The following is a 23,608-nucleotide window of genomic DNA, read 5'->3' as shown; positions in this document are numbered from 1 at the left end:
TGCAGCAGCCTCCCTAGGCAGTTGCTGTTCCCATGTTGAGTAACATAGGTCCAGCAGGAAGGGTACAAGGAAAATAATACAGCTGTCTGCTTTCCCTTCCCTATCTTACTGCAAGAATTATCTGCAGCATCAGTATTACAGCCTTTAGACATTTCAAATGACAGTGTATCATTTTCAGCTTATATTTTAAAATTCCTTAGAAATTGTTTTCTGTTGTTCTTGAAACAAAAAGTAACCTAATTCCCTCTTTATTTATTAAGTCACCAAGAAAGCACCCATTCTTTTCATCTGTGATAGCTGTACACACATCTTGTCCCTGTAGCAACCTGATGTGTTTCAGTGTAACTGGGATCTTAGCTGTACAGACAGAGATGCCATTCTTTCTCCATTTATGAAAGGATATTGATGAAAATACGAGATTCATAGGCTGAATAAAATACTGCTTTCAGTAGAAACTTCTGACATAGAACAAGAAAGTTCTGACATAATCCCTGGAGAAAAGATGATGCTGTCTTTAAGTCACAGAAACTGGGACCTGATAGACCATCACCTTGCCCAATACCTAGGTTTGCCATAGCCATCGTGTGTGACCTTGCTCCCATCTGCTCTCAGTAATCCCACTGCAAAACGCATGATGTGTTGGTTGGAAAGTGCCTGAGATCCTTGAATGGAAAACAGTCCGTGGTATGACTGTATTATGAATTGCATTGCAAAGTTAGTAGTTAACTTGTTGAATATTTAGAATATTTTGCAGATGAAAAGTCAGGTTCTTCATTTTTGGTCAAAAAGTGGATGAGATTTTGGGGAGTGTCCCGGTTCCAGTTAGGACAGAGTTAATTTTCCTCATAGTAGCTGGTAGGGTGCTATGTTTTGGATTAGGATGAGAAGAGCGCTGATAACATGCTGATGTTTTAATTGTTGCAGAGCAGTGTTTACACCAGGCCAAGGACTTTTCAGCTTCTCGCTCTGAGCAGGCTAGGGGTGCAGCAGGAGCTGGGAGGGGACAGACCCAGGACAGCTGACCCAAACTGGCCAAAGGGGTATTCCATACCATCTGACGTCATGCTAAACAATATATAGGGGTGGCTGGCCGGGGTGGGGGGCCAGCTGCTCGGGGATAGGCTGGGCATCGGTCAGCGGGTGGTGAGCAATTGCATTGTGCATCACTTGTTTTTTACACATTATTATTAATAATACTATTATCATTATCACTATTATTATTATTATTATATTCCTGTCTTAATAAACTGTCTTTATCTCAACTCACAGGCTTCACTTTCCCGTTTCTCTCCCCCATCCCAGAGAGGGAGGGGGGAGGGTGAGCGAACGGCTGTGTGGTGTTTAGCTGCCAGCCGGGTTAAACCACAACAGGAGTTTCTGACAAAAATGTTAAAGTTTATCATAAAGAGAATTCCGTTTAATTCTGAATTCTACCAAAAAGACTCCTTTAGCTACTTTTATAAATACAACGTCATTCTGATCAACTGTATTTAGATATACTTTTGGGAATTACAAAAGAAAAACTTAGAGCCATTGCCTGGGCACATAGGAGTGGTGTCAGGAAAGCCGAAGCTTAGCCAGTCTCGCCTTGCAAGGAACACCAGGGGCTGCAAAGGCAACTAGGTGGGCAGCAACCTGAGCGTGAGCTAGCAGTGGCTCTGGCAGCAGAGATGGCCAACAACCTCCTGGGCTGCCTCAATGGGGACATGGTCATGGGAAGCAAGGGATCATCCCCCCTTTTCAGTACTTGTTAGATCATAGGTGGAAATCTGTATTCAATTTTAGCTCTCCTGTACAAGAAAGTTGTCCACAAACGGGTGCAGGGCAAGCAGAGGGCCTACATGGTGGTCAGGCACTGGGGCACCCACCCTGTGAGGAGGGGCTGAGTGAGCTGGGCTGGTTCAGCCTGGAGAAGACACGTCTTTGGGGTTCCTAACAGCAACCTGTCTGGCCAACAGGGAAGTAACTGCACAGACAGAGCCAGGGTCTTCAGGGTGGTGCGTGGCAGGAGAGAAAAAGGCAATGGGGGCATGCATGGAAACCAGATTGCTTCAGAGTGGACAGGAGGAAAACCTTTTAGATGCAGGGCAGCCAGGCGGTGGGGCAGAGAGGCTGTACAGCCTCTGTCCTTGGGGCTCTCTGGACCCCACAGGTCCTGAGCAGCTGGGTGTGAGCTCAGAGCTGGCCCTGCCTCAGGCAGAGCTAGAGATCTCCTGAGGTCCCTTCCAGTCCAAAGTACTCTCAGAGTGATTCTGTGAACTCTTCAGAGAAGTTGGTACACATTTGTTATTGAGCATCTCACATCTGTAATCTTAAGAAATTCTTCAGAGAACCTTACTGATGTAGTTGTTTGTTGTTCTGAATACAACGTGTCTTGTCTGTTAGGAGACGTTAAATGTAGAGTCTGGTAGAGTATATGGGAATATTCAGTATGTTTCTTAAATAAAACTATTTTAAAGCCAAAGTGTTTGAAAAAGAGGAGGGGAAAAAAAAAAAAGGCAGTCAACTTTATACCATGTGGTTATGTTATGAATTCTTGTTTTGCTTTTATCACTTTATTCAGTCTGCTCTTGAAAGTCGTCCAGTCTTCTTTAAATCCGTGGTGGCAAGTACGGTATTGCTTCGTTTCTCATTTTATAAGCTTCCTGCCTCTACTTTTCAGCCGCTCACATTTAGGTGAAATTAAGAAGTCTAACTGTTGGGTATTACCTTTTAGACCTGCTGAAATAGCTCTTCCTGCCTGCATCCTTATGGTCTCATTAAGAGGATGCTCACAGCATGCCTGACTCTAGTGAATATTTGCAGACCTCATTTGCCTACATTAGAGACAAAAAAAAATGAAAAAAAGAAATCCTTCTTTAGCAATAAACGGTTGAGTTCGTCAGTATCTGTGATCTGTGCAGTATGGTCCTCACAGAGTTGGTGCCTCACAAGGCAAGGGCTGAAAGCTGTCCTTGTAGTTGAGTAACCATTGAAAATCTTTTTCCAAGCCCTTTCAGCTTCTATATTACTCTTGTTCCTTGGCTTTGGGTAGTGATTGTGAAGCAAGAGGGCTACCAAGATCAGTGAGAAGTAATCTCTATGTGTCTCTGCTGGAGCAAGCCCTGCGTGTCAGGGATGCATGTGGCTGACATCATTCTCATTCCTACTTTTTTACACCAATTATACAGTTGGGTATTTAATTTCTTTTTAATTTTATTTTGATAAGTTATCTTCTTCTGAGTCAAGTTATGGTAGCTTAACATAAAACAATATCTAAAATGTTTGGAGCAACACTCAGATTCCAACAGGAATGAGTCATCTTTGTGATTTACCTTTACATTTGTGACTCAACTGTTTTGTTTTCTCAGTGTTCAGACTTTCAGACTGACACTTCAGTTCTCTGGGGATTTAAAAAAAAATCCTTGACTTGTTCTGTAAGATTGGGGTCATACTTTAATGCCAGATGAAATTTCCATTATCTCTCCATTTCATTTATGCATTGTGTTGTGCTTTAGCTGTTCACCTGCCCACCATGGGTGGCTCATTTAATTGTTGAGATGATAAAGGTATATAATGGATACATATTTTTAAAGCATGTTAGAATCATTTTGCAATGAAAGATTTATCTGAAGTAATATTGACATTACATTTTTATTCAACAAAATGGAACAACCACAATTAATTTTAAAAGTATTAATCACAAGTGATGTAACTGCCTTGTTAATGAGGAGTGCTTGAAGATTACTGGTCTCTACTGCAAATAGATAGTAATATCATGGATTTCCGACCCTTGTTTTAGCTGATTGGAAGGATCTCCAACCCTTCTTTACTCTCTTTAAATCTCATGGTCCTGAAGAACTGAGGAAGAGGTCCTAGTAATGACATTTTTATCTCATGAGCTTCCTAGGGCAATAGACCTTGCAGTGCTCATCATTAATTTTGCTGTTGCTACCTTCAATTTTTATGTGCAACAGATGTCACTTAAGCAGTTCTCTTCAGCTACCAAATACTTTTTGTTTATTTTCATTAGCTGGAAAAGTTACTGATGATAACTGGGTGGTGGGACACTTCATTTTAGTAGATGCTGGATTATTGTATGGTCTCTGTAACAAACCTACTTCCACTTTTGACAAGGGATCTGGCACCTTGTTCAAGGAACAGCGGGATCTAGGACTGTCTGGCTCTTGAGAGGACCAAATGAGGGGAGAGAGCACCAGCCAAGATTGTAGTGTTTCCTTGTTGCTTGAATTATCCATAATGTCACAAGTATAGGCACCACTTGGATTAGAATGGGAGCAATATATTTATGCTACACACAGGTGCTGCAAAAGAAACTAGAGGAAGTTTTAGCTAGAACTTTTCCCTGACAGAGTGGAGGGAAGTTCAGCTCCCTGCGGAGCTGGGATAGTAGAGCTGTTACGAGGTGTGTTATCCTGGAAGAAAACTACACATCAGTGAGCATTGCAAAACGGTGTTGCTTGGTCCATAGCAGAGCTAACCAACCTATGGAGCCTACCAGGACAATTCAGGTAGGCCATGGTCCTTGTTGCTGAGCCTGTTTCAGGCTGGATGTGGTATTGTGGTGGTGATAGGTGTCACGTAGCATAAAGAGGCATGTGGCATATAGCCTCACTATCTTTATTAGAAAAGGCTCAGTCTCTCATATGGCTGCAAGATTGGGCAGTGCTGTTTTTAGAAGGTAGAATTTAGAACTAAAGGCTTGCTGTCTTGCTGGAATTACAGGTTTTCCCTCTTTGTTTCTGACTTCTGATCTCACATGAGGAGAATTTTGTGTATAAACTGAGGCATTTAGCCAAAGAGGGTGCCTCATCTTCGGCTGCCTGTTTCTAGTCCATAATACAGTCACCATGAAGTTGAAAAATACTTCTATAATTTGCTATGTACATTCACTGAAAATTCCAATTCGTATCTTTCCCCACCTTCATTTCAGCTAGCTGTTAGCCAGTTACGATAGGCCACTTACATATCACCTAATAATTTTCACTTCTATTTTATTCTGTGTATCAGTACAGATACAATCACTGCAGTGTCCGTATTTACCACAGTTTATAGTTAAAGTTTAGAGCCCATCACAACGTTTTTCATCTTTAAAATGTGTTTTCCTCTGGAATTTTTCTAATGAAACCGTAAGTTTTTGTTGGAATATGTCAAGTTCAATGAAACTTTTGTGGAGAAGGCTAATCTCCAGGCTGTATGTTCTCATCAAAACCAGACTCCTTACCTTCATGCCCAGCCCTCTTGCCCCACCAAAAGGGAAAAAAAAACAACAACAAAAAAGCCTAAATTAGAGATATGAGAACTCTTGTGAGTTTTCTGATGTGGCCAAGTTCTTACTCTGACTGATTCAAACTTAAGACTTGCTTCTCATCTTTCTTCATAACGGATGAAAGCTTTTACTGCTCACTTGTTTTGCTGTCTAGCCAGACAGGAGTGACCAGGAGACCCAGAGCGTGCTCCCATTAGCCTGTTGGGAAGCACACAGTACAGCATGTGAGAGACTTCATCCAAACTACTTAGGATAGGAAGATGAAATTTGCATCTTGCATTCAAAGAGCATGCTCGAACTGCTAGTGTCAATGCTGTTGGTTTTTTTGTTTGCTCAGATATGTTGTACTTTAAATAGTGCTGGCATTGTCCCTTTTTGAAACTGGAAAATAGTTGAAATTGGATAGTTTTTTCAAGGATGGGAAAACTATTCCCTGCTCAGTTAAATTTGAGAATTTTGAGAAAAAAAATTATGCAGGTCTCTTATGTACAGTAATAATACATGGACCTACTAAACAAGAGTGAGGTGTTTTTTCATTTGTTGCCAGTAAAAACAGGTGTTCTGTCCATGGAGGATTGTGATAAGAGAGGCTGCTATAAAGCTTTCAGGTTTTGCTATTTTGTATGCAATCAGTAGCAGTCTTGTCTTTCCTCTTAGGATTTTTGGTAGCAGTAGTAGTGGGCAAGTCATCTAAAGGTCTCCAGTTGTACCCCAAGAGAAAGTGTTCAGAAGTGTTATAAATCTTGAAGTATTTATTTTGGATTTGATGTGAGTTTTTATAATATCAAGCCTTTATATATAGCACCTTTCACTCTATAGCATCCCAAAGCACTGTCTAGACTTAGCGGATAGAAAAAGACTCCATCCCCGTCCTTTCCTGCCCCTTCCTACCACCCTGACCTCCCCCCCACTTCCCCCCCTCCCCCCAAAAAAAGAAAAAAGAAAAAAAACAAAACCTGTTACCTCTGGAAGGTAATGCAGAGACCATTTTTCAGCATACAGCAGCAGTGTATAGCAGCATAGAAAACAGGGCAGGAATTTGGGATGAACAAAAGGTAATTATGTTCCCTCCCTTTTGTCAGGCTTCTGGGTTGTTAGCCCTTGTTTGTTGAAGGCAGAATCTTCATTTTAAGTTTCATTGTGAAAAAACATTATACATAGCAATGTAGTGCCTCTGATCACCACATTAGTGAATTTATTCAGTTTGCTTCAGTTCCCCTCTGCCGTGCTCCCCTCTATCAGACTATGAGGGAGGGAGCAAGGAGGAGGAATTAGGGCTCAAAAGTCCCATAAAGGAAGCAGAATTAATGTAGTGAACTCCCTTGTGCTCTCAAGTTTCCAGATACCTTCCTATCCCTATTCCGTTTACATAAAGCTTTGTGGATTTGCAAGGACCGTGAAGGAAAAAGCCTGAAGCACTGATTCCAGCAAATATTTTTCTCAATGCCATCCATACATCTAAACCATCCATACATCTAAACAGAATTTAATGCTTGTAAAAAACAGAATTCTCCCCTATGGTGTGTAAGGGCTTTCAGAAAAGGAAGCATGTTAGAAGAGGAGGAAAAAAAAAAAAAACCTTTGATAAGCAGCCACTTTTTAGACACAGACTTCCAAAGAAAGATTTCAAGTATATAACCTGCATAGCCAATAAAGCAAAAAACAGTAAATTAGTTTGAAGTGCTGGGATGGAATGTATGTTTATATTAGCCATAGTGTTTGGTGTACACCACTAATATAAGGCATGTAATGTATGAGTAAATAATTAGGTGGTGTAACCTTTATTAGAAATAGAGGTAAAAATATTCCATGTAAATCATTCAATGTTGGAACTATTAAGAACCATACAAAGTTCCTAAAACAATTCAGTTAAGTACAGAATATTTCCATAGTCTCTTAAAGTGGCAGATCTGATTCAGCAATCTGATTCATGTTCTGTGCAACCCTAGAATTACAGAATGATTTAGATTGGAAGGCACCTCTGGAGATCGTCCTGTCCAACCTCCTGCTCAAAGCAGGGTCACCTGCAGCAGGTTGAACAGGGCCACGTCCTATTGGGTTTTGAAACTGTCCAAGTACGAGGACTCCATAATCTCTCTGGATACCTACACCAGCATCTTGACCACGCTCTTGTCCGGCTCTGCTGTCAGGGCCATGCTGGCTTGTGCTTGTCTTGCCATCCATCTCCCCCGCTCACCACAATCCATACAAAGAGCCTGGCCTTGCTATAGCATCAGATAGTGACCTTGGATGGAGCTTGTCTGGTCCTACTGTCCCATCGGCTTAAGTGATCCCAAACTTGACTTTTGTCTTCTGTGGCTATTACTTTACATTCACAGGCTGCAGATAGGCTCAGGGACCTGGGAGGCAAAATTTACCAGTGAAAATGAGGCAAAAAATGAGTTGAGTATGTCAACGTTTTCAACGTTTCGTGTCTCCAGCACCCTGCTAAGCAGTGGGGTCATACTTTCATTATTCTTCCTTTTACTAAGTTATTTAGAGAAGCCCTTTTTACTGCCTTTCACATCCTTTCCTAGTCCCATCTCCTCCAGTTTTTCTAACACACTCTATGTATGCTTGGGCAGTGTTTCAATTTGTCCTGTGTACCTTCTTCCTTTCTACAGATTGCTTTTTGTGCTTGAGCTATCTGAGGAGTTCTCTGCTCACCCATGCAAGCCTTCTGCCATGCTTATTTGACCTTCTGCGTGTAGGAGTAGACTCTTTGTGTTTTGAGGAGGTTGTCTTTTGGAAATCAAGCAGCTCTCCTGAGGCCCTTTGTCTCACAGTACAGTCTCCCTGGGACTCTGATGAGCACATTCCTAAAGGTCACTTGGACTTGGTCACTCTGGGAAGTGTCAAGTCCTAAAGGTCAGCCACTGTGGCCACTTTGTCTTGACTTTTGCATTGCCAACCATTTCTTCCTTTTTCTGGAGTGATAGGCCCAGCAGAGCATCTTCCCTAGTTGGCTGGTCTATTTCGTAACGAGTTCTTTGGATGTTTTGCAGAAAGTTTCAAAATGTATTACTAATGGTATATACATTCCCAAGGCAATCAAGGACTTCAGTTCTGTTTAAATAATTTTATATTTGTATTGTTAGTTGTAAAGTGAATCAATAAAATAATGCACAACCTCCATGCATGGTAGTGTTAGAATGACCTACAGATTAATTAACTTTAGCAAAACAGTGTGAAAGGTTTTGGTTATTGGAAAGGGATAGAGAGTTTTGCTTGTTTTGTTTCATTTTCTTTTGCAGGGAAAAAAAGTGACCTTGGTAGGCAGACCCTTTTTGTCTTTCTTTGACGAGTACTCTCACTTGAGTTTTCAAACCTCTCTGTTTAAGCATATAAAAGTAAAATAATACCAAATATATATTATGTACACATAGACATAAATGCAAAAAGCGTCCTTTGTCATGTGGAAGTCAGCACCTTGGTATCCTACAAAAGATGATACACAATAGCCACACGTTTAGACCCTCTTCTAGTAACTCTGCTGTTGCAGATTATCTTCTGCAGAGCATAGCTGCTTTTCATGTGTCTTTGATGTACTTGTACTGTGCTGGTCAACCACCTTATCTGTATAGGATGTGGGGCCTTTGCGTTATTGAATATGCCAAGGTTTTAGATCACTGCTATTGTACTAATGTTTGCTTTGGTTTTTCTTTCTGTATAATCTTTTTTTTGCATCCACTGCCCACTGATCTGATAACACCTGTGTGCTACCAGAATTACATCGTTGGTGTTTAGCAAAGGGGTCTTTGTCTTACACCCTCCTCTCTCTTTATGCTTTATTGAAGAGGATTTTAGTACTGATGCTGTGAATTCTTTCCTCTACTTCCTCCCACGCCAATAACAGAATTTCAGCCTGTGAAGTCTTGCTTTGTTGTTACATGAATATGGACAAGGGCATTCCTCTTACAGAAATTAAATGAAGAAGTAAACATGTAAGGAGGCATCTTTCTCCCAGAGTTTTAGCTGAAAGTATGGACTTTCAGGGAGACTAACTAGGGCTGTGCAAATAGTTAAAGGTTCTAAAATCAGGGATAGTTCAAGGAAGCAATCAAGATTTTTATCCAGCTCTTTAGAGTTTGAAGTATGCTGATAGAAATCTTACACCAATGTTTTCTGTCACAGGAAATCTCTTGTTCCAGTTTCTGGAAACAGAGTGAAAAATCCTGTAAGCAAACAGTTCAGGTTTTAAAAACTAGTACTAACTGTAAGAGTTTATTAGTTTATTTTGCTAATCTAACCCAATGAATGTATCTTCACTGTCCGTGTTCTCGAGCAAAAGTATTATTTTAACTTAGCCCTTCTACAGCCAAAACTCCCAATTATGCTAGTAACTTTTATTTGTTTCCAGCTTGCTGGGCAAAAGCTCATTTTCATTACTGATTTACAGTGATTTCGTCTCAGTGTGCTAATGAGGGGTTAAACTAGCAGCAAATTTTCCATCCTCTGGCCATCCTTGTTGTTAAAGGGATGTAAATGGTATTGTGAAGTAAACCTGTCTAAAACTGGCTCACGGCAAAAGAACCATGCTGCTCTTAAGACAAAGTGTTGGTACACCACAGCATTTGAGCAGGAACTCAGAAGAAATAGTGAAGTTTTAGATATTTTAACATTTTGACCTTTTTCAGAAAATGAACATATTCTCCAAAGCACAGAATATGTTGAATCAGCAGCAGGCGATGTGAAACCAGATTGTGATGTAATCTTCAAGAAAACCATATTTGTAATAAGGTTAATTAAATTTGCTGCAAGCTTGTGACAAGCATGCTGTAAGTTTGCCAGTAAATCTGGTCTTGCTTTATCAAACTGAAGGGCAAGAATTAAAAAAAAACAACAAAAAACGGGAGAAAGAAAAAAGAAAAAACTTCCCTCCTCCAGAACAAGTAGTGTGTTGCCAGAGGACATGCAGACTGGCAACAATAACTAATACTTTATGAGAGGTTGAACAAGTTTAAATGGGATTTGTCTCTGAACTGAAAGGCATATTGTAAGAAATTTCTTTGTCTCCTTGTGATGCTGTTAAATTGAAAGCGCGATGGGAGGCTTCAGTAGAGGCAACAAAGGTTGAAATGATAGCCTGCTGTTTGCAGCAAGCATCATGGTTCCACTGATGGTCCAGACATCTGGTAACAACAGCCACTCCTTGTCAGGTTTTGCCCCACACTGGGTGCCTGAGCACTTTGCACTGTTTAACTCATCAGGCTCTTCTAGCTCAGTATGCTCTGCATCAAGAATGTTTATGTAGTAAAACAGAGCTAATTAAACATTTCAAAGGGAAACATTATTTTAACTTTAATTAGATATGATTACGGTTTCCTTATGCCTATGCTGGGTTGGTACTGAAGCTCTCTTGTTTCATTTCCTTACTGAATTCTGCAGCACTGTTGTTTCAAAATAATTTTTGCATCTGCTTAAGTAGGGTTTGTGTTCCTCTAGCCCGGAAACAAATTCTAAATCTTTGGTCAAAGATCCAGGTATTTAAAATTACACTGTATGACCCAGAGGCGTGGGGTAGGCTGGATATGCAGTCAGAGAAGTGGGAAAAGCCCCCTCACTTGAGATGCTTGAAGTTGCTCCAGACAGCCAGAGATGCTGGCAGGTGGGTGCAAGCGATGTATGCGACATCTGCTTTCCAGCCCCTGATGCTGTGATTCTAACTTTTCATAATTATTGAATCTAACATCAGTGGAGACCATCGGGTACTGCAGAACTGTTACTGTATAAACAGATGGACACAGGTTCTGTAACCTTCCTGGAAGCCCATTATTAAACAAGGCACTTGTCACAGGCAAATATAAAGCGCATCCTTCTGTATGTGTTTCATCTAGAAAGATAGCATCTGACAAAGCTTTGGAGACACATCATGTCAGGATACTAAACATCCAAAATGCTGAGAAACAAATACATAGGGAAATCAAAAAGAACAGGCTAATGGCAATAATAATCAGTGAATATTTTGTCAGTTAAGCAAATGCTCTATAACTTGTTTAGTGTTTTCTAGCTTTTATGACAGAGCCAGTCTGCAGATCATATGGGAGAAGCAGACTGAATATAAGAACCCATCCTTTCTTTGTCATACCTAAATCCAAGTTTTTATACAGAATTTCTTCAGCTAAAGGACCTTCAGATGCAACTTCATTTCAGTTTTTCACTTGGTTTTCACCCCTACCCAATAATTTTTTTTTTTTTTTTAACTCTAGCTTGGGTTTCAAAAAGGAGGGGAAAAAAAAGGCAGGCTTTCTTTCAAAATGGTTCTCTGCAGTCCTAATTAAAATAGACTTCAATGAGAAGTTTTCTTTTCCTCTTCCAACCAAAGCTTAAGGGCATAGTTCTAGCTGGAGAGTATATTGTGCTCATTTTACTGTTTGAGTGGTTTGGTGGAGAAGCTGTCTTTCAAACGCAGAGCGACTACTACGATGCCTCGGGACTCAGCTGTCACATCAAGGCTGTTTTCCACATATATGTATTATATAATGTGCATATATCATCACCGTCAGGTAGCTGAAGTTTGTACATCTTACATGGAAACAACTTTTTCTCACCTTTAAGAAGTTCTCTCTACAGTGGGATTAAAGGTAAATGTATCGTATAATTCAGAGGGAATAATGACATGGATTGTCCCTTTAAAAAGAAAAGAATGATGCAAATTGAGAGACATATGTATAAATCTCCCTCCACATAAATTGAGCTGCAATGGCAGTGCAGTATTCTTTCCTTTGTGCTACAAAAAATGAAGGGGGGAATTATTTCCTTTAAATGTTACAGTCAACTTAAGTGACTGCAAGAGTTGGTAGACCGAGAGCACTAGAAAAAGAAACCTCCCATTTAGCCACAGAGGAAATCTTCCATTTAGCCACTTAATTAAATAGGAAATGGCAGTGCATAGCCCAGGCATTGTCTCAGCCCTCGTGGAGAGGATCAGAAGAAGGTCAGGAGCTTGTTCATTTTCCATGCCCACAGCCTCTATCCTGAGACCACCAGCAAGGATGGCCAATTAATACCAAGGGATTTAGGGGGTTCTGGGTTGGGTGGTTTTTTGTTTGGTTGTTGTTTGGTGGGGGGTTTTTTGGTTTTGTTTTTTTTGTCTGCTAGGATCTAGACTGAGGTTGCAAATTCATTTCAGAGGGGCTGCTACAAAGGTGGTGACAAAGATTTCAACCACTGCATCTCTGAGTAAGAATGAGATTAGTCAATGAAAAATTGGTGCCTCTGTTTTCATAGCTAGCACTGCCACACCAACGAAAGACACTTTCTCACAAACTCCTGCAAAAGTTTGTTTTGTTTGCAGACTTCAGTCTCCTGTGCTGAAGATACAATGGCAAAATGCAATACAGGAAACCCCAAACTGTCTCACTTTCAAAGAGCTATTTTTAAATTTTATTGCCTTACTCATTTTCAGAATCTGTACAAAGCTATTCCTGCTTGACAGTAAACTTTTTAAACCTTACCAAAACTCCATTACTGATGCTGGGCTCCCCTTCACATTATCCCATTAATGCTGATTATTAAAGACTCAATTGTTGCAGTGAAATTCTGGCAAATTTGAGCACTGGGAGCACCTACAGGCCAGGCAGCATGCAGTTGTTGATGGTGTGAGCGTCACCTGTAGCTGTCTGCTTGAGGTGCTACTTAGGGTGATCTCCTAGAAATTAGACTGACAATGCCAATTAGCATTGCATTTTGTAACTCACCCAGCAGATTCCAGAATTCACTGTTTTTTTGCTTACATCTGACCTAAGCTGGATTCAGGCCCTCTAAGAACTGGAAGTCTCATGGTAACATTACTGATGAAGAAGGATGCCTGCGGTCTGCTGGCTGCTGGCCTCGTCTTGCCTGGTCCAGGCGTGAGTGTCGCTGCACACGCTGCCTCCCGCTGCTGCCGTGCCCGCCAGGTCTGATGCTGCGATCTAGGGTTGGCTCGTTCCTCAGGGCCAGTGGTCTGGAAATCAGTGAAGTATCAGGCAGATAATCGGTAATCTAGGAACTGATCCATCTCCCACAACAGTTGCTGAGAGTTTTCTTCCTACTTTGGTGAGAGATTTTGGTGCCTTTTCAGTGCTGTTTTCAAAATGCTGTGTGATTTCAGTTTGCAAGTGGTTGGCTGTATGTTTTGCTGTCTGCAAGGATCTGTGTAATATTTACATCACAAATTTATTCCAAAGTAATATATGATTGTAGAGGTAATAGTGACTTCTGTAAGAATTGTCTGTCCTCACATTGTCTAAAAATTGTAAAGACTTGTAATTGCACAGGTATTTCAGAGAGCTGAATTGCCTTCCACCCTGAGTGATTCACTGGAAGCGTGTGGCTGTGCATATATATGTACTATATGTATACACACACTGTGTATACATAGATTCTCAGTTTCACTGTTAGTGAATGGAGATTTGGAGATGACTGAGAAGCTTCTGACTGCATGTGTAAGGAAGGCAGAGACTGTGTGATGGTTTAATATGAGTAGAGCATAAGGTTAGCTGTTGCCTTCCGTTGCCCATATTTAAAAACTAGGAGCCCATTTTACGGCTAACCTTTACATTAAATTTAAATTCCCTGTTGGGAAACTCAGCTTCACTTATGAACGTAAATAAATAATAAATCATTAGAAATATAAAAAGGAAGGAGCATCAGGGAGACACCTGGCTCACTTGCATGTTTGTAATTCAGACTATCTCAGCTGAGGGAGCAAGAACAGAGGTTGGATTTATACAGGCCCAGCCTGCAAGGGGATCTGGGATCTATCTGGTGGGGATATACTGGGGTTATCTTGGTGACATGAAAGGAGATGAGCCGTTGTGTGCTGCATCACTTTTCCTTGGTGGAATAGAGGAGCAGTGGCCAGCCCCTGCCCAGCCTCCCCGAAGGACATGGGACCAAGTGCCATGCTGGTAGCTGCAGTGGTGTTGCTGTCCCTAAAGGACTCCGTTCCTAAACCCCACCCACACATTTTGTTTTGACACTGGCTGGTGCTGGGTGGCCCCAGCCCCTCTCCCCATGGTGTGGGCTGGAGCAGGCGGGCGCTGTGCAGGTGGCCAGCAGGAGCTGGCAGGAGAGGATGCAAGGATGAGCCTTCCTTGTGCCGGTGCGCTTACAATACAGAAATGCAGCCTGACAAGTCTGAAGCTGTGTATCGAAAGAGATAGATAAACTCTGTTAACCACAGAAGCAGGTTTTAAATACATTAAAATATTTTATCCCATTATTTGTTTTGACCAATTGACCACAATGTTAAAAATTCAATCATGGAGCAGCTGACAAGTGCAGTTGCCTAATTTTATTTAAGGGTTCTTTTTTCCCCCCCCTTTCCATTTTTCCATCCTGTTAACGCTGCTGCCTGTGCCCAGACAGTAATGGGCTTCTTGTATGCCCACGACTGTTATGATCATGTAAATTTATTGGTGCTTAGAAGAAGCGAGCTATTAAAACATTACAACAACCATTACAGCCAGGCTCGTGTTGGCTTTCGCTCCCAATGAACATATGCTTCCGAGTGAATGCCTAAACTCTTATTTATGGATTTAATTTAATATGCGGAAAGAATTCAAAATTAAATTTTGTGTCTGCCTCCAGAGAGTGTCAGTGTATAATAACATGGTAATTTTTACACATCTTTATGAGAAATGGGAAAATTAATTCTTTCTGACAAGTTGTAATTATTCGACTTGGAACAGTTGCAGCTGAGCAGTTTGCATGCCTGTTGTCTGTTGTTGCACAGTGTAAGGGGAAAATGTGGGGATGGAGATATATTGTGCGTCTGAGAGTTTCTAATAGCTTCTGACATTTTAGCCCTGTGTATTATCAGCGTGCTCTTTAAAGGAGCGGGGAGTATAATCTGCTACCTGGCTGGGGACGTGTGTGCGGCGGTGGACCCAGTGTCAGAAGATGGGGTGGGAATTACCTCCGTCTGCTCGAGGCTGAGGAATGGATTCTGAGCATTACTTTGCAAATTGTTCAAGCTGAAAGACAGGTAACATTATTTATACGCTTTGGCCTCACTTATTTTTTCCCCTATAATGAAAGTACAGGTGGAGGAGAAGTGTTGATTTTAGCTCCGCACAGGCAGACTTTTACTCTGTTTAAACATGTTCTCTTCCTCACCAAAATAAATGACAGTTGAATGCACTTAGCACCTCTCAGCCACTAGGGACTAGCCCCTCAAAAAGTTAATGGCCTTTTACAATGAGAATATTTAAAAATAAAACACCCCTCTTGTTGAAATGTGGGCTTTCATGACAAATATTTTCATGAGGGTGACTTTGTTCTTAGCTAACTTAACTTCTGTTTCAGGCTTTCTGCTGAAAGGTAGGACGTTCATCAAGCACAAGCCTGAAGCATCACTGGATGTATTAGATAAAAATGAAATTTATTCAAGTGAATGAAGTATATATTCATGGCTTTGAAGGCAAACCTGGCAATACTGGGTGCTGTGTTTTTTGTCCTCATGGAATGGTCCCTTTGGGATAAACATGTACTAAAGGCAATGCTTGGAAAACATTTTATCAGACACACATTAAAGGAAATAGAAGTGTTACAAATAAAACAGCACTGTGCTTACTTTTTTTAATTCCCGATGACTCTTAGTTGCACTAGCTTGAAGGGTGCTAATGGTTTAGAAGGTGCTACTCCTTCCTCTAAGACACCAAAGAGGTTTTGTTGATGCTTGTACTTGGCATATGAAGATAACACTGTTTAGGAATGTTTATTTCTCCAAAATGCAGAGTGCTAGCTCTGATAAATGTCCTGGTTACAATCTGGGTTATTGCTGAAGATGGCTAAGTAGTGCAAAAGCCTGTGAGTTCACAGCTGCTTGGTTTTTGTGGGCATTTACCTTGAACCAAAGAATAACTCAACTTCCAAGGTCCCAGGAGTCCCGTTAACTCCAGTGGACAGCTTGGCCTGCTAAGATGCCAGCAGCTCTGTGGGAGGATGAGACCAGCCACTGCAGCACAGTGGGGCTGAGCTGGGACCTGGAAGCTGCTGCAGGAGGGTAGAAAATGCTGCTGGTTTCATGACAGCAAATACCTTCAGGGAGTCTAGGGCTTTGAGGTCTTGTATGGATGAGTGGGTCCAGGGAGTTCACACACAAGGTAATAGAGGGCTAGTATAAATCAGATTTCGTTGGGAATGGTTCATGTCTGGAGATCCCAAACTCTTTGTATATCACTTACTTCATTTAGACCTGTGCAGTGTGCTCATCAAGCCAAAGCTGAAGTTAGGGATGGTAATGAAACAAATGCTTCCCAGCTGGCACAGCGAGAGCATGGGGTGCTTCCCCAGCAAGCTGCTCTGCTCCCTGCTGGGCTTGCCAGTGAGCCTGGGAAAACAGACTTGGCAGCATGCCCTGGGCATCTCCTGCCCTGGATTCGTGGTGCTTTTCTTCCAAATTCAACAGCGTGAACATCTACTCTGAGCTGGCTGGCAGGACTCTCAATGGGAAGAAGTTCTCAAATTCATCTTACCAATGTTAGATGCTAGAACAGCCCAGGTGAATGGTATGCCAAAAATGCTTATTCCTCTCCTTTTTAAATCTCTAGGGATTATTATATTAATTTAATCTATCTCATAGACATTGATGTCACAGAAATCTGCAAGTCAGGTGGATTCTGTCGGTAGGGACCAGAGAGAACATGGAAAGTTGAATCTTCCACGTAAAGATGTCTCCTCTTTTTTTTTTTTTTAAACCAGTGAACAGTGAAGGTTTCATCTCCAGTTGCAATGGGTCAAGAACTGCTTGAAGAAAGAGCATCTCTTTCACAAGAAACATAATAAATAATCTCTAAAAATCTTTCTTGTTATGGGGGATTATTCTCTTAGATTATACTTTTTTTGGTTTTTGTGTTTGTGTTTTCCTTCCTTCTAGGAAAGTCTGTAGTTCAGTCCTGCTTTGGAGAAGCCTGTCCTAAGTACTGTCCTTTTATTCGCTCTTTGCTGCTTGTAAGTGGCTACTGCTCAGTCCGCTTTCCTGAAAACATGTTCTTCTCATGCAGTACTGAGACGCTGCATTTGGGAAGGCAAGAGTACCAAGGGACTGTCAGTTTTCCCAGTTCATTTTGAACCACAATGAGAGACAAATTTAATGGAAAGGCAGTCTAGGTTTATTCAGGAAGACTTAATGGCAGTCTTGTAATTACAAATTAGAAAATCATTAGAAAAAAAAGCAAACATGCTGCAACTCTAAACAACTGGATATGTTTATATATTGGCTATGTAGAATATATACAGTACTTGCATGCATTTCTGTAGCTGGCTTATTTCTTACCTTACCTACTAAGCTGGCTTACTTCTTACCTTACCTAGAAGCACCTAGAAAAGTTCCAAGGTGGTGAGAACTCGAGAGTTTGAGTAATATCCCATGATCTGTGTTTTCACTTACCTCACCTTTTATTTCTTCCTTCCCCTCTTATTCACCTTTGGAATTAAATGTTGGGCTACCACTGTGGGGTTTGTGTCATCCAACAGTCCAAAGTATTTTATTGTTTTCGCCTGGTTCACACCTACTAGTCAAGGATATCTATGACCTATGCAAATGCAAGAACTCTTTGACCACATTTAGCCTGGAGCTGACCAACTGCTTTCTACCCACTCCTACCTATTCCCCTTGTAGGTCTGTAAATGTATTCACGTCAAAGACGTACACAAAAAGCCAAATTTTGTTGTGTTTTAGAGGTGAAATTTTACAGTTTTTATCAATGGGATTAAATGACTGGTTAATGAGTCCTTTGGCTGGTCATGTCTGAAAAGGAGTGTACTGTTGCACTGCACTGCTATGGCAGCTCAGCCTCGTTTCTAACAGTCTTTCCAGATTTTGAGGGTGAATGAGGAGACTGGTGTGTCAGGTTCTGTGATTTCCCTTTGGCTGAAGCCTGTGCTGGCTGTGCTGCTGTGTAGAGGCCAGTTTTGCCATGCCCTTGTTTGTTGCGAGGTGTTGGGAGCCCGGGCAGTGTTGACTAGAAAGGGTAGGTGACACTAATCATGTTCTATGTGTGGTAGAATGGGAATGTTTTTTGGGGGAAGAATTGGTGAAAGAAGGGTGTGTCTCATTGGCACCCAGTTCAGGAGGATATATTCTGTGCCTGCTTGGGTCTTGCAGTGTCTATGAGTTATGTTTAGAAGTATGTGGAGAAATCTATCTCATAGCATCATGATTTTTGTCAAATAGCTTCACCTAGTAAAAGCTTGGTCAGCTTAGATTTCATTTCCACTGCTCCCATGAGTCTTGTGCTGGACAGTATTTCTTTCCAACCTTTAAAAAGAAAAGCATAAAAGTAAAACATCTTTCAGCACTGAACTTTTGCTAAGTGCCAGCTTGAATGATAGTCTTGTTTCGTTAAGGCAAATACAGTTTCTGGAGAGGTTGCTGCTCATTAAATAAATACATTTTCCTTAAATTAGGAGAGCTTGCCCTTCATGCCTGAGTATGAGTGAAGAGAAACACATTGAGAAGACTCTAGGCCATTCTGCAAAGCTTACTCTAGAAAATACTTCCACTTTTCTAGTCCCCAGCCTGGGTATAAAAGATAGAGAAGCAAGCAAAGGCGGATCACCAAGTGTGCTTGATTATATTTATTTAATTCCCAGCTAACACCAAACCCAATTTGAAATGTATTTTCATGCACATTGCTCAATATACCTATTTTCTACTTACCAAAAAAAAAAAAAAGAGAAAAGAAGGGGGATTATTTTTCTTCTATTCCCATAGTTTCTCAAACTATCAGCCACAGTGTTTATACTGCTTCTGATATTAACATGGTGCTGTTCGGTTTGGTATGTCTAAGGAGTTTTCAAACACTGTCTTATCCAGAACTTTTTCTCATAAACGCAAGTTTTGTAAAACAGCACTGGTGGTGACATTTCTTCTTTGAATTTAAGTGATTTGGGGATCAGACAGTGGTTTAGAATGAGATGTGGGAGCTTCATGACTTTTCCTAGTTCATGAAACACAGAATTTGCTGTTTAAACATAAGTGAGCTTTTATCTTTAGTAATGCCTCCCTTCAGTGGGGCGTTTTCCACAAACCCAGTTTCTCTGCACCACTTCTCTCTTTTACAGATGGCAAAATGAGACTCAGAAAGCTTAATTACTCCAGGACTCACAGAAAGATTGAAGCAGATTAAGAAATAAATCATGTTTCTTAAATTGCAGTCCAGTGTTTGAAAATAACAACATCTTTCTTTACTGTGCTAGATCAAGCTTAGTGATGAGTGAATAAAGTGTTCACCAATACAATAAATGGATCTGGTTCAAATATACATTCAGAAGTCTGGATTTTTTTTTTTTTATTATTTTTGGAAGTTGCCAGACTTGCCTGAGATCCTTACACCTCCAAGTCCAGGCTTGTGCTCTTCCAGAGTTATCGCCTTCAGAAATTTTCTTGTACTAATGACATCCAATAAAACATTATTCATATTGCAAGCTCTGGCTGTCTTCTGGTGGTTTTGCTGACTGAGCAGCAAAATCATTTAAGAAGTTGGGTATGCAGCTGATCATTGCTACCGATCACTCTATGGCTTTTGGCTGCTAAATTAATCTCTGTATCGGCTTTCCTTCTGTAAAACAGAAAATAACACCTACTCCTTTGGTGTGTGAAGTTTAATGAGTTGTATTGTGTTTGATGAGGTAAGACTGTAAAGGTTTTATCACAGTGCATCTGCTTCCAGTTTCAGTGAGAGTCGGGTATGGTAGAGAGAAGCTTAGTTGTGAGATAGCGGTTACGGGAAGTTATTGAGAAGCTTCTGCATATACGCTGGTAATCCTCAGTCTGGGTTTAGAGGTGCAGATGTGTGCATCCTTTTCTATTTAAACATGGGACCCAGAAAAATCCTGGCTCCTTCCTAGTCTGAGGCTTGTAACTTGACCAGAATTTCTATCCACTCAAAAGCCTTGAAATTTGGGCCCACTGACCATTTCAGTGCACCAAATTCGCCCTGCTCTTCCTTGGCCTTCTGCACTGAACCTCCACACGCTGCCCAGATCGCTTTTCCCTTCTCCGCCTTTTGGTTCTGCATATCAGAACGTGCTTATAATCATTATATCCCTATCTATATCTTGCTGTCTGTTTTCCTTTTAATTAGGTTGTAAAACAATTAGTTACCACCGTGTCTCTCTCGGTCTCTCTCCCCCTCTCTTTTTGCAGCTCCCCCAGTGTGCCCAGACCTGTTTGTTCTCCCCGGGCTGGGAGGAGGGGGCCCTCTCCTCTTGCTTTATTTACAGCAGGGTGAAGGTCAGATATAAACAGTTTTTGTTCTTGTGCTGTTGCTTTCTTTTGTGACCTATCCTGCATTGTTTGGCTTTTTTCCTCCCCCGTGCTTTGAAGTGCCGCACACCAGGTGTTCCTGTTCTGAATTACACATGAAAGGACCACATCCCTGGACTAATTAACTAGTAAACTGCACCCGCCTCCCCTGGGTTTAATTGATGCTGCTCTTAAAAGGGGAAGCCAGTTTCTTATTCCTCCTGATTTCACACCATAGTCATCTCCTCTTTATCTTCCTAAATACGGGAGATACTCTTGAATTTCTCACTCCCGGGCCACACAGTGTTTAATATGTCTCCTCATTTCACAATTAATAAAACAATTATCCGGTACGACATTTTCTGTAAGAAATCCTCCACGTTTTTTCTTCCCCCGCTTCGCTCCTGATTTCTTTGTGTCTGACGGTTACGGCCGCTCTCCGGTGAGTGCAGCCCGCAGAACTGAACCGCTTCCTTTGAGCGGGAAGATCCAGCGTCTCGCTGCTAATTATTTCACTTGATTGTCTTGACCCAGCAAAAGCATTGGTGTATGCCGACATGTTCCATGGCTGGCGGTTTCCTTCCCGGGGCAGGGCTTCTTGCCGTGCGGCGGCCAGGAGCTCTCGGGTCCCTCCGTCGGGCCACGTGGCAGCGAGCTGGCGGCATGCGCTCTGCGCCAGGGCAGGCCTCGTGGTGGGGCAGACCTCGTGCCGAGTGATCGCAGCCTCTTGGAAACTGGGCAAGCCTAAATCGCACCCGGCTCCTCGTGGGCCCCCCGACCTGCTCCCTGCAGATTTACCTTGACTGCGGACTTCAGTTTAGATTGGTACGTGGCACTGGGGGAAAAAAAAAAGGGTTGTGTATGGAGTGGTGCTGCCGTTTAGCTGAATTGGTGTTGGGAGCCACTGAGTCAAATTCATACAGTTTTTCAGTGGGACTGGGTGTGAAAAATAGTGCTGGACTCTGTCAGGCCAGATCTGCCTTCCTGGTGCCCCACTGGTTGGGATGGCCAAGGGTTGTGCACGTGAAGGGGGGCAGCCACCCAGCCCCTAACCCAGTATAATGCAAGCAGGAGTGACATGGGTGGGTGAAAGCAAGCCTTGCCTTCAGTCTTTGTGCACAGTCAGATCTGCCTTTGTGCTCGGGCAGGCAGGACCCCTCCTGGCAGGGCACAGGCAGCCTGGTGGTACTGGCCAGCAGAGTCACAGCAGGCTGCAAAGAACCATGCATAAACACTTGCGGGGAGGTTAGTTAGCTTTAGACTTTCTTGCACTCGAATGCAGTGTTTGTACCTTGGCAGTGCTTTGACATTTTGAGGTGTTAGGGGATGACTTCATTCCCTGGGTTTTCCTTACCCCCAGACAGGTAATTTCTTCAAATGTTTATGGTCATGTTATGCTTGTCTGTGTTACATAGTTATTCAGTCCTCATGAGCATCCTGTATCCTCCTTTAACTCAACTCCTTGTTAAGTCCAGTGAAGTCTTTCCAGTGACTTTAGCAAGAGCTGGTCCTATTCATTTGATTTGAGTTGTTTTCTACTTGAAATATTTTATGTTTTTTTTTTTCAAGCTTACCAGTCTTATGAAATAGAGGGGAAGGATTCAGGATGTTCCCAGAGAACGAGTGGAATGCTGCAGCATTTTTACTTACTCAAAAGACATTTTTCCTTTCGCGATAGGTGCCACAGTGTTAGTGTATCACATACCTGCATCTTCTTGGATACCTGTGGGAGGGGAAGCTGAATTACTTTGCTATCTATCAGCGTTTGGTTTCAGAGCTGGGACCTGAATATTAGTCAGATGCTTATTTCTTCATGGCAAAGATGTTCCTTGAATATGACCTCTACTTAGTAGCAGCTTGGGGCCAAATTTTGGGGGGCTAAGAGAAATGGGAGCTGTGTTGTTAATGCCACAGAAATGTGTGTTATGGGTTCAGTGCTGCTGATGAGCAGTGTAAAAAGGAGAATGTGCTGCTTTCTTCTGAAATCACAGCTGTTCTGCACTAACATGAGCTAGGGCTGCACTGGGGCTGCCATCACTTTCTGTCGTTGGAGATCTGAGAAAACACAGTCTCTAGTCCTGCTTCCCTGCTCTTACTCCCCACCATGCAGAAGTTCCCTGCTATCAAAAATATATTTTTGGCTGACAAAAGCCAGCAAAATCATCCCTATGTTCTCCCCAAGGAGGGTACATTTCTCACTCTTGTATGGTGCAAAGTGAATTTCGTGGATCGTGTCATTTTACAGAGCACGATGGGACCTTAGGTTTTAGAGTCAGCCAGCTAACTGACACTGGAGAACAGACCTTAGTGCAATTAATTGTAAACTGACTGAAGCTTACACGTCAAAGACAGACTGAACTTTAATTAACATGCACCTTTAAGACAGGCATATTTATACTCTGAAACTATGTTAAAATAAAACAAAAAAAAACCAGTTAACTCACTGATTTTTAGCAGAATATAAAGACAGAACTTTGTCCGTTATAAGCTTCATAGCTCTGTTGAAATCCATGCCATGTTATGTTGATTTAAATAGCTTAAAATCTGGAGCCTCTTTTGCATTGTATTTGATTGTTTAGATTTAGTATTTCCTGAATTCTTAAAGTTATTTTAATCATTTTTTGCTAACATTTGCAATAAATCCCTTTTCAGGGAAATTTTGCTTTAAAAATACCTTCAACCTGGTTTCGCTTATTTCCTATCTTATTTTCTAGAAAAGATGTTTTCAGCTTAGGGCAGATACAAATGAAAACCCGAAAAAAGACATTTTATTGCCAAAAAGCACTGGTATAATTCAAAAGCACCTCTTGCTAAATCACTTGTGAGTGTCTCATCAAAAGCATAGGATATGGTTTTGTTAGCGCAGATCAGGTCTTTGAGAGTGGTTGTCATACACTTTCTTAATCTTGGTCCTTTTAACCCTTTAACAATTCTTTCTACCTTTCCCTCCAAGCTCCGATGTTCTATAATTTGTTGCTGCCTTCTTCAAAGACAAGTTTGCCAGTGTTTTTCTGATTAATTTTTATATGTCTGAGTTTTTCAAAACACTATCAGGTTATAACATACAGTTTAAAAGCCCAAACTCATCTTTTTTTATTAAT

General features: G+C 41.6%; 1 protein-coding gene across 10 annotated transcripts in view; it reads left to right on the top strand.

The window, feature by feature from the left end:
* The window catches only part of SOX5 (SRY-box transcription factor 5), a 643,266-nt gene that overhangs the window by 214,674 nt on the left and 404,984 nt on the right, over positions 1–23,608 (top strand). The window contains exon 1 of one of the 10 annotated variants that reach the window (XM_066990351.1): positions 1,126–1,143. The exons of the other annotated variants lie outside the window; for them this stretch is intronic. The gene's annotated coding sequence lies outside the window, so the exon portion shown is untranslated. Of the gene's footprint in view, positions 1–1,125; positions 1,144–23,608 lie in introns of those variants that run through there. 10 annotated transcript variants of the gene reach the window in all.

The sequence above is a fragment of the Anser cygnoides genome, chromosome 1, assembly GCF_040182565.1.
Source record: "Anser cygnoides isolate HZ-2024a breed goose chromosome 1, Taihu_goose_T2T_genome, whole genome shotgun sequence".
Lineage (NCBI taxonomy): Eukaryota > Metazoa > Chordata > Aves > Anseriformes > Anatidae > Anser > Anser cygnoides.
Note: the sequence above shows the minus strand (reverse complement) of the source record. Positions and strands in the feature narration are given on the sequence as shown.